At 37.5% G+C, this 11,227-nt stretch overlaps 1 pseudogene; it reads left to right on the top strand.

Moving 5' to 3' along the window:
• Window positions 1–1,738: 1,738 nt before the first annotated feature.
• On the top strand, window positions 1,739–8,030 carry LOC118620353 (annotated as a pseudogene).
• The last annotated feature ends 3,197 nt before the right edge of the window (window positions 8,031–11,227 follow it).

Genomic DNA, 11,227 nt, shown 5'->3' with positions numbered 1-11,227 from the left:
TAGAAAGAAGAAGAAGCAAGTGTTTGCTCTAAGTTGGGCTATGAGGTGGGTTCATGAGGGCAACAATAAAGTGTGAGTAGAATGATGATCCAAGACATACTGTAGGGCCACGTCGTCCAGAATGAATAGGACGGGGAACACTTTATGGAGGTTATGATAGCTAAGCTCAATCTTGAAGGGTATTAGAAATCAGCCAGGCACAGAAGGAAAAAAAATGAACATTTTAGGCTAATGAAGCAGCATACACAAAAGCAAAGGGAGCTGAAGAGGCTTCATACCTTTGACGAGTAATACATCGTTCAGGGTGGCTGGGCCAAGGGCAAAGAGGAGACTGCACAAGAATTCTTCTTTTGTAAAAGAATTAAATAGGCTTGTACTCTACTTAAAAGGGACCTGCAATTAACCACAAAATGAAAATAGTTTTTTGTTTTTTTTTAAAGGTGTGACAATAATATAAAGACCGAAAGGACAGGATCAACCCCAGAAGGAAGGAAAATCAGACAGAGAAGCATGGAAACAGCTTGACCTTTGGCTGCCGGGAAGCAAATGAAGGTCTCTCTGTGGTCCCCTCCGCACAAATCAAGTCGGCCAAGGTGAAAGTCACCTGAAGAAACAGACATAAGTCACTCTGTGCATTTATTTCCCCACCGCAATCCAGAAGGAGGACCAAATCAATTCAGAACTTGTGGCTTTGCCTGCGTGAGTGATCGCAGGTCGTTTTCAGTGGGCCAAGTCCAGCACAGTATTTATTCAGTGTTGAAATGTAGTGAGGGAACGGGGAATTGGTTGACTTCCAAAATTATGAAATAAAACATTTGGCCAAAATTAACCAAATGAACAAACGTCTTTTGAGGTTTGTTGTGGTAGCTGCATTTTGCATCAAGCCTACTTTGGGATGTATAGGATTTTCATCTTATACTACATCAATTTGCCTCAGCCAATGAAAATCATCAGTGTCAGAATACATATGATATTATGTATTATAAAATCCCCAGTCATTTCCCTGAACCCCAACAGAAACTGATACCTGAATCACTCTAAAGGAGCTTTGCTTTCAACACTGGCCATCTCACCAGGGAGGCAAGTTTCTAATTTTTACAAAATTCCCCAAAGCCAATATTAACACAGACCCTGAAGTTCTGTTCACTTAAATTCTGCCAGTTTCCTTTGTCAGCTGAGGTTGAAATTGGCTACCCAACTAGACTTAATTAGGTTGTATTCTATTAACTCTGGATTTTATTACTATTCAATAAATGCCTAATAAAATGGGATGGGCCCACCCACTCTATCAGCATCTCCAAACTGGGAAAGAATATATCAAGTTATTTTCAGTATTGTTTTGTATTCCATTCTGAGTTCTAAAGCATGATTTTAAAACATAATTTTGAATAAGAGCTATAAATTACCTTTTTTTTATATATATATAATAGCAAAAGCAACTTCTTATTTTAGTATAGTAGAAATATCACTGTGTTTAGAATCAGAAAACCTGTTTCCCTCCCTAGATCTGGAACTAACTACACTTTCTTTACTGAACAAGTCAAACCTCCTCATTCTTCAAATTCTTCCTGTATAACATAAAGTATATGGACTAAGTGATCCCTATGATTCCTTCCTAGGATTCGCTGAATGTTTAAACAAATGTAGTTCATCCAAGGCTTCTATTAAAAGAAATCTAGAAGCAAAGGATATCTTAGCATGAAGTCACACCATCAAATCATTTCTTGAATAGGCGATTATGAAGCCCAGTAATGATAGCCTCAACTATCACGATACAGCATTTATCAAACGTCTACATGTCCACGTCACCACGCTAGACACTAAGATGTATCAGATAAACTAAACAGACGTAGTCCTGGCTGAACTCCTAGGAGCACAATAGATACACAGAGAAAACGGTTCCCACATGAAACTGCGCCCTCAGAGGAACCATTCTTCAGGCCTTTCCTTCAACGTGATGCACGATGTGCAGCGTTCTGTTCACTTCCCGGGGAAGAAAGAATAACCGAGAACAGGACTGACAAATCAAGTCAGTCAGTGCCACCTGCAGTTGGAACACTGACACAAATCCCACCACTTTTTACAGGAAAATCTAATGGAAACTGTTCAGAATATCAATGAAGCCATCAACTGCGGGGCACTGGTTAGATAGTTTTCAGACGGAAGGAACAGGGAGTATAAGATGAAAATCTATACCTTAGTGCATTTATACTCTAGGTAAGAAGACGAAGTACAGTTATAAATTAAAATTGACTCCAGAAATTATCTCCCATTTTATTAAGAGTTGAAGCTTATATGCAAAAAAATACTTATCAGTAAACACAAGACCTAACAATTGTCAAAAACAGAAAATAGTCTCTGAGTTGAACATACAATGACTACTGTGATCTTTCTAAACTCACCTGTGCCTTGAGTGAGACATAAACATGGGATAGCTTCCCATTTATTTGTGCCTCTTCGAAGTATTTCATCAGTGTCTGAGAGTTTTCAATCTGCTTGGTTAAATGTATGCCTAAGTATTTTATTCTTTTTGATGCTATTGTAAATAAGGTTGCTTTATTTTTCCCGTTCATATAGTTCATTGGTAATGTTTAGAAAAACAACTGGATTTTGTATATTGATTTTTGTATCCTGCAATGTAAATGAATTTGTTTATTAGTTCTAGTAGGTTTTTTTGGTGGTCTTTAGAACTTTCTGTATAAACATCATGTCATCTGCAAACAGAGACAGTTGTACTTCCTCCGTTACAATCTAGATGCCTTTTTTTCTTGCCTAATTGCTCTGGCAAGAACTTTCAGTATCATTTTGAATAAAAATGGTGTGAGTGTGCAGCCTTGTCTTGTTCCTGATCTTAGAGGAAAAGCTTTTAGCATTTCACCACTATGATGCTGGTCTGGGCTTGCCATTTATGGCCTTTATGATGTTGTACATTCCCAGTTTGCTTCATGAAAGGATGTCAAAGTTTGTGAAATGCTTTTCGGTACCTATTTTGATTATTTTTTTTAAATCTTTCATTTTTGTTTTTATCTTTCATTTGGTTAAGCTGGTGTATTACATTTATTGATTTGCCTATGTTGAACCATTCCTTAAGCCCAAGAATCAATCCCACTTGATCATGGTGTATGATACATCTAATTTGCTATTGAATTTTGATGCTAATATTTTGTTGAGGATTATTGCACATCTGCTAATCAAGGATATTCACCTGTAATTTTATTTTCTTGTAGTGTCCTTGTCTGGCTAATGTCAGGGTAATACTAGTCACATAAAATGAGTTTGGAACTTTCTCTCCTCTTTAATATTTTTGGAAGAGTTTGATAAGAATTAGTATCAATTTTTCTTTAAGTATTTGATAGAATTTGTCAGTGAAGCTGTCTGGTCCCACTGTTGGGAAATTTTTGATTTCTGATTCCACCTCCTTAATAACAATTGGTCTGCTTAGATTTTCTGTTTCTTCACGATTCAGTCTTAGTAGGTTGTATGTTCCTAGGAATTTATTCCTTTCTTCTTGGTTATCCAATTGGTTGTGGTGTAGTTGTTCATAGTAGCCTCTTAGGATCCTTTGTATTGGTATCAGTTGTAATGTCTCGTCTTGATTTATAATTTTGTCTATTTGAGTCCACTCACCTTTCTTAGTCTAGCTAGAGGTGTGTCAATTTTATCTTTTTTTAAAATTTGTTTTTAGAGAGACATCTTTAACAAAAATAAATAAATTATAAATAAATAAATATCTAATCTTCAGAAAAAAATTTAAAAAATAAAATAAAAATATGTTTTTATTGATTTTTTAGAGGGAGAAGAAGGGAGAGAGAGAAACATCAATGTGAAAGAGAAACATCAATGGCTGCCTCCTGCACACCCCCTACTGGGGAATGGAGCCTGCAACCTGCAACCAGGGCACGTGCCCTGACCAGGAATCGAACCTGGACCTCCAGTCCATGGAACAACACTCAGTCCACTGAGCCACACCGACCAGGCTCAATTTTATCTTTAAAAAAATCACTGGTTTTATTGATTTTTCCCTATTATCTTTCTAGTCTCTATTTCAGCTCTAATTTTTATTATGTCATTCATTCCACTAATATTGGGTTTCCTTTGTTCTTTTTATAATCTTGAGGTATAAAGTTAGGTTGTTTTTTGAGAACTTTTTCCCCTTTAATGTAGGCATTTACCACTATAAACTTCCCTTTCACAACTGCTTTTTCTGCACCTCATCAAGCTTAGTGTGTTTTATTTCCACTTTCATTTGTCATAAGATACTTGCTGATTTTCTTTTCTTCTTTGACCCACTGGTTGGTCAGGAGTATGTTGTTTTCAATTCATATATCTGTGACTTTTAGTGTCTCTTCTGTTATTGATTTCTACTTTCATATCATTGCAATCAGAAAATATGTTTGATATTATCTCAATCTTCTTAAATTTGTTAAGACTTCCTTTGTGGCCTAACAAATATCTGGGAGAATGTTTTGTGTGCACTTGAGAAGAATGTGTATTCTGCTGTTGTTGGGTGGCATGTTTTGTATTTGTCTGTTAGGTCCATTTGGTCTACAGTGATATTTAGGTTTGCTGTTCTTTATTAATATTCTGTCTGGCTGATCAAGAGTTGGTAAAACTAGATATTCACATGCAAAAAAATAAAATTGGACCCTTATCTTACACCATACAAACAAAATAACCTAGAAATGATTAAAGACTTAAATGTTAGACTAGAAACAATAAAACTCCTAGAAGAAAATAAGCGAAAAGCTTCTTGACATTGGCCTTGGCCTAATTACTTGAATGTGACACGAAAGCAGAGGAAACAAAAGCAATGACAGACAAGTTGGACTACATCATCTAAAAAGCTTTCTACAGAAAAAAAAAAAATCAAGAAAACATAAAGGAACCCTATGGAATGGGAGAGAACAATTGCAAACCAGATATTTAATAAGAGGTTAATATTCAAAATAACTCATACAACTCAATAGCAAAAAAAAAAAAAAAGTACCCCCAACCAAAACCCAACAAACAAATACCTCAGTTTAAAAATGGGCAAAAGCCCAGCCAGTGTGGCTCAGTGGTTGAGTGTTGACTATGCACCAAGACGTCACCTGTTCAATTTCAGGGCAGGGGACGTGCCCAGGTTGTGGGCCTGTTCCCGGGGGGGGGGCATGCAGGAGGCGGTCAATCAATGTTCTCTCTCATCAATGTTTCTATCTCTCTCCCTCTTTCTTCCTCTCTTTTTAAATTCAGTTAAAAAATATTTTTAAAAAATAAATAAAAGTAGAAATGGGCAAATGACCTGAATTACATTTTTCTAAAGAAGACATACAGATGGTCACAGATATATGAAAACATGCTCAACATCACTAATTAACAAGTAAATATAAACCAAATCACAGTGAAACATCCCCTCAAACCTATTACAATGTTTATTATTTTTTTAAAAAGATAATAAAAGGCTGGGAAGGATGTGGAGATAAGGGAAACTAACTATACCATTTTAGGGCAAGTAAATTGGTGCAACCACTATGAAAAACAGTAGATTAAAAATAGAACTATCGTAAGTTCCAGCAGTTGCACTTCTAGGAATAGACCCACGGGAACTGAAATCAGGATCTTGACGAGATCACTGCACTCCCGTGTTCACTGCAGCAGTATTTACAATAGCCGAGACACGGAAGCGGCCTTAATGTTCGTCAACAAAAGGACAGGTAAAGTTGATATATACTTACAATGAAATATTATTCACCCATAAAAAAGAAGGAAATCCTGCCATTTGTGACGAGCTGGATGAGTCCTGGGGACATTGTGCTCAGTGAAATAAGGAAGACACAGAAGGACAAATACTACCTGACACTACTTATATCAGGAATTAAAACAGTTAAACTCACAGAAACACAGCAGAATGATGAATTTCAGGGGCTGGGGCAAGGGAGAATGAGTAAGTCCTAGAGATCTACTGTATAGCACATTTCCTGTACCTAATGATACTGTAACAGATCTTAAAATTTGCTGAGAGTGCATCTTATGTTAAATGTTCCTGCCACACACAAAAACAGTGAACATGCTGTATGCTCTATAAAGACAATCTATAGAGACAGAGAAGAGATCAGTAGCTATGAAGAACCGGGCTTGTAAAGAGGGTTGACTACAAAAAGCACAGAGGATAATTGGTAGGGGAGGAGGAGGTGTTCTAGCTATTGACTGAGGTGGTAGTTAACATTACTGCATATATTTCTCAAAACTCATAGAACTGTACACCAAAAGGTGAAATTTACTGTACACAAATTATACCTTAATAAACTTGATTAAAATATATATTATATATGAAAATAAAGAGGGAGTCAAATGATTTACTTAAAAATTTTTATCAAACACACAAGAAAGCAGTATTGGAGGAGATGAGGAATGAAGAAGATATAAGACAGAGAGAAACAATAGCAAAATGGCAGAAGTAAGCCCTTCATTATTAGTAAACAATTTAAATGTAAATCAATTAAGCTCACCAATTAAAAGACAAAGATTTGCAGAATGGAAAACAAAACAAAACAAAATATAATCCAATGATACACTACTTATAAGAGACTTATTATAGACCCCCAACCACAAATAGATTGAAGATGAAAAGATGGAAATGATATTCCATAGCAGTGGTCACCAAAGGAGACCAGGTCAGACGAAATAGAAGTAAAGTAAAAAAATTGTTCCAGTAGACAAGGAGGAAACATATTAATAACAAAAGATATAAAATTATTATAAACAAATACATATCAAACAACAGGGCCCCAAAATATATGGAGCAAACATTGACAGAATTGAATGGAGAAATAGGCAATTTGGCAATTATAGTCGGAGACTTCAATAATCCACTTTCAATAATGGATAGAACATTTAGAAGGGAAGTTAATAAGGAAACAAGAGCTTGATCAACACTGTATAGTAACTAGTCCTAACAGTAATTTTTCACCTGTCACATATATGTAAGACCTAACGTATACATACATGACCTGACAGCATGTACAGAGCACCTCACACAACAAAAGCAGAGTACACGTGGAACATTCTCCAGGTGAGGAGATTTGTTAGGCCATAAAACAATACTCAGTACATTTGAAAAGAATGAAATGATGTTAAGTGTCTTCCAATTACAATGTAAATGAAGCTGGAAATCAATAACAGAAGGAAAACTGGAGGGTTTGCAAATACATAGAAATTAAAAAACGAATGAGTCATAGATGAAATCAATGGGGAAATTAGAAAATGCTTGGATATGAATGAAAATAAAAATGAAAATGACCAAAACATGGGATGCAGCAAAAACAATGGTCAGGGAAATTTGTAGCTATAAATGCCTACATTAACAAAAAAGAATGATCTTAAATGAACAACTCAACTTTATACCTTAAAGACTTAGGGAAAGACGGGGAAACTAAGCCTTAAATCAGCAGAAATAAATATAAAAGTTATAGGAGAATTAAGTGAGATAGAGAATGGAAAAACCGATGGCAGCTTTCCGTGATAGGAGTAGTGCCAGGGCTGCTAAGCCTCCTGCGTGCCAACCACGCTGCGGCGCTCTGGGGGGCCACGGGCAGATGATGGGGCGGCTGCTGGAGCAGCAGCTGCGAGAGATCCCCGAACAGAAGGAGTGGCCGGAGCCTGCTGGATGCGAAGGAGCAGGCACCCAGGGGGTTGCTGAATTGCAGCAGATTGAAGCTGGCTTCAGGCCAGCGAGGAGGACACGCACCTGAAGGCCAACTTCCTTCAGCTCACCAGGGAGCTGGAGGGCCTCAAGGAGATTGAGGCTGACCTCGAAAAATGGGAGAAGGAAGTTGGCGAAGATGCAACGGTCACTACCCCTGCAGCCATGGCTGTGGCTCGACTTCATCACCGAATTAGTAAAACTGAGTGGGCTTGTGAGTGTGAACCGGGGATGATCAAAGGCGTCCATCGTGGCCCCAGCGTTGCCCAGCCCGTGCACCTGGACAGCTCCCAGCTCCAAGAAATTCTTCAGTGACTGTCTCTGGAGGGTGGTGGACACCGGGTGGTAGCCAGGAGCCTCGCGAACCGTGTCTTGCACGTGGCGGGAATCACTTGTGGTGTGTGGTTAGTGCCTTGCTGGTGAGATCAGCTTAAAATTAAATGTTTGGCCCTGGCCAGTTTGGCTCAGCGGTTGGAGTGTCGGCCTGTGGGCTAGAGAGTCCCAGGTTCGGTTCTCACTAGGGGCACGTACAAAAAAAAAAAAAAAAATGTTTGTACATAAATGGGATTTATACCAGATTTCTTTCCCCCTTGATTTTGGCCTCAGATGCCGGAATGGCCTGAGCTAGGTAACCATAGACAACTGACGTAACTGTGCCAGGCCTGTGACTTCACATGTGTGACAACACTGTACAAATGACACCACAGTGTATGATGACAAATTCCAGGTCTTTATCATTTATTATTCAAGTTTGACCCCTTTTTATTGATTCAGGCCATTTCTTTGAGTGCCATTGTATGCCAGAACTGTACTAAGAACCCAAGACACAAAGGACGGTGACAAGAATCCCTTCGGCCCATGGAGGAGCCACATGTGAGCAGATGCCACCCTGGAGCTATGGTCAAAGCACATTTCCCAACCTCTTTTGCAGCTAAGTTCAGGCCAATGAAATATAAGTGCAAGTGTTGTATGAGACTTCTAGAAGGATCCTTAAAAGGCAGGGGAGTGTATCTTTTCTTTCCCCTCCCTTTCCCTTCATTTTCTGGAATTTGGGTGTGATGGCTGGAGCCCTGGCAGCCATAATGCCAGGGTGCAGTGCTCTAGAGATGATAGGAAACTACTGGTTCCCTGAGGATGGTAGAGCTGATATCAGCTCTGGACTTCTTTAAGGGGGGAGAAGAGGTTGACTCTAAACTATCTTGTATGTGCCATTATTATTTTTGTGTTTCTATCACAAACAACCAAAATAAACCCTAGCGGATTAAGCATGTAACCTAGAGAGAGAGAGTGAGAGAGAAAAGAAAAACAATAAAAAGAGTTAATAAAACCAAAGTTAGTTGATTGAAAAGATCAAGAAAATTGACAAACTTTTAGCTAGCCTTAGAAAAAAACAGAAGACAAAATTAACTCAAATCAGAAATGCAAATGGGGATATTAATTCTGACTTTACAGAAACTAAAAGGATTATAAAAATACCATGAACAGTTGTAGGCTAAAAAAATATACAATATGGATAAAATGGACAAATTTCTAGAAATGCACAAATCACCAAAACTGACTCAAGAAGAAATTAAAAATGTCAACAAACCTATGACAAACAAAGACATTCAATCAGTGAGAAATCAAAGGATCTTCCAATGAACAAAATGTGGTATATATTTATAGAATATTATTCAGCCATAAAAAGGAAAAATATTCTGATACATGCATGAATCTTGAAAACATTATGCTACATTAAAAAAAAAAAGTCAGACATGAAAGGTCATATATTGTATGATACCTTTTATATAAAATATCCATAATAGGCAAGTCTCTAGAGACAGAAATCAGGTTAGTGGTTGTCCAGGAATAGAGGGAGTGGGAAATGGGGGGTGATTATTTCATGAGGACAGGGTTTCTTCTGGGGTGACAAAATAAGTTTTGAACGGAGAGAGATGGTAGTTGCACATTTTAAATGCATTAATTGCCACTGAATTGTACACTTTAAAAACTTTATTTGAAATTGATTTTAGAAATAGGAAGGGAGAAGGAGAGAGAGAGAGATAGAAACTTGGATGGGAGAGAACATCCATTGGCTGCCTCCTGCATGTCCCCCCACAGGGGATTAGGCCCACAACCTGGGCTTGTGTCCTGACCGAGAATCAAACTGGCGACCTCTTGGTGCATGGCTCAACGCTCAACCACTGAGCCACACCGGCTGGGCAAATTGTACACTTTAAAATGGTGATTTTATGTTATATGAATTCCATTTCAATAAAAAATTAAGTTGTGCTAACCATGTAAATATTGGGTTTTTTTTTTTTTACCACTCAGAAATTATAAAAAAAAAAATTAAACAACTCTTCAGTTCTGAAATAATGGCTTTAAATGTCATCTTTCTCTTTCCAAATTTGAATTTGTCTTCCACTATTATCTTCATCTTGGCTCCACATCCATGCTCAGATGAGGAGTGGAGCTAGGGAAAGTGTCCTTTTTCTTTTTTCTTTGCTTCATTCAGTGCTCATGAGTTGAAATATTTTGAAAAGAAAGATATGTCTGGATGAGTGTTCTGAAACATTTTGACCTAAATTGTGTGTAACACTTAAGCACTTCAAAGGTCTTCTCCTAGAGGTCTGAGATGTACGCCACTGGATACTGTTTCAGCATGCTTTCTTCTTATTCATGCATAATTGGCACTTGTGTTTGTATTTTATTTGCGTTGCTGCCCAATCATAGCTCCTGCCCTTAGTCTAGTAACAAACAAGGCACCGCAGGCAGAGAAATGTCATGGACATATAATTTCCTGACTGTCAAACCCATAAGAATCGCCCCGCTAGCCCTAGCTTCCAGGGAGATCATTGGCGCATATTCTGAGTTAAGAGCAGCATTAAGTATCTGAAAGATGACTTTTGCTATATCTCAGCTAGGAATTATTTAATTTCAACAAACAGACTTTATTTTGGTAAATCAAGTATCCAGTATGATGATTCTAAAGCAATTCATAGCACAGTCCTATTTTCAAAATAATGCAGTAAGCACATTATTTTAATAAATATTTTTCGACACGAAGTGTGCGTTATTACACTGAATACATATATAAAATATAAATCGATCATCAAAATCGTAGAGTGTGTCATGACTCCTGCCTTTAAAGAGGAAACACACAACTTAAAGAAAATTAAATATGATTCCAAGACAATATGCCACAGCATCTCCACAGAATTGAAAGAAATTGTTTTGCTTTTTTCTGGTGGGGGTCATTATAGTACCCAGAATTTCATCAACAGTCACTAAAACCCCATTTCACTATTTACCCACATAACAGAATTAATGTAGTTAGGAGAGCATGGTGCAAAAAGGGCCCATATTTAAAGCAATACTCCACCCTGTGGTAGAGTAGAAAAATGCACAGGAATTCTTTCAACAACAAAGAAATGATTACAAATTTAATGACACTGAAATAGGTCTTTTTTTTTTCTTCTTGACTTTTTGGAATGTTTCATAATGGCTTCTCAAGTAATGATCATTCAAAGCAAAATATTTATCTAATTTGAGGATGATAGACCT

Source organism: Molossus molossus, unplaced genomic scaffold, assembly GCF_014108415.1.
Source record: "Molossus molossus isolate mMolMol1 unplaced genomic scaffold, mMolMol1.p scaffold_m16_p_7, whole genome shotgun sequence".
Taxonomy (NCBI): domain Eukaryota; kingdom Metazoa; phylum Chordata; class Mammalia; order Chiroptera; family Molossidae; genus Molossus; species Molossus molossus.
This window is presented reverse-complemented; position numbering and strand designations above follow the sequence as displayed.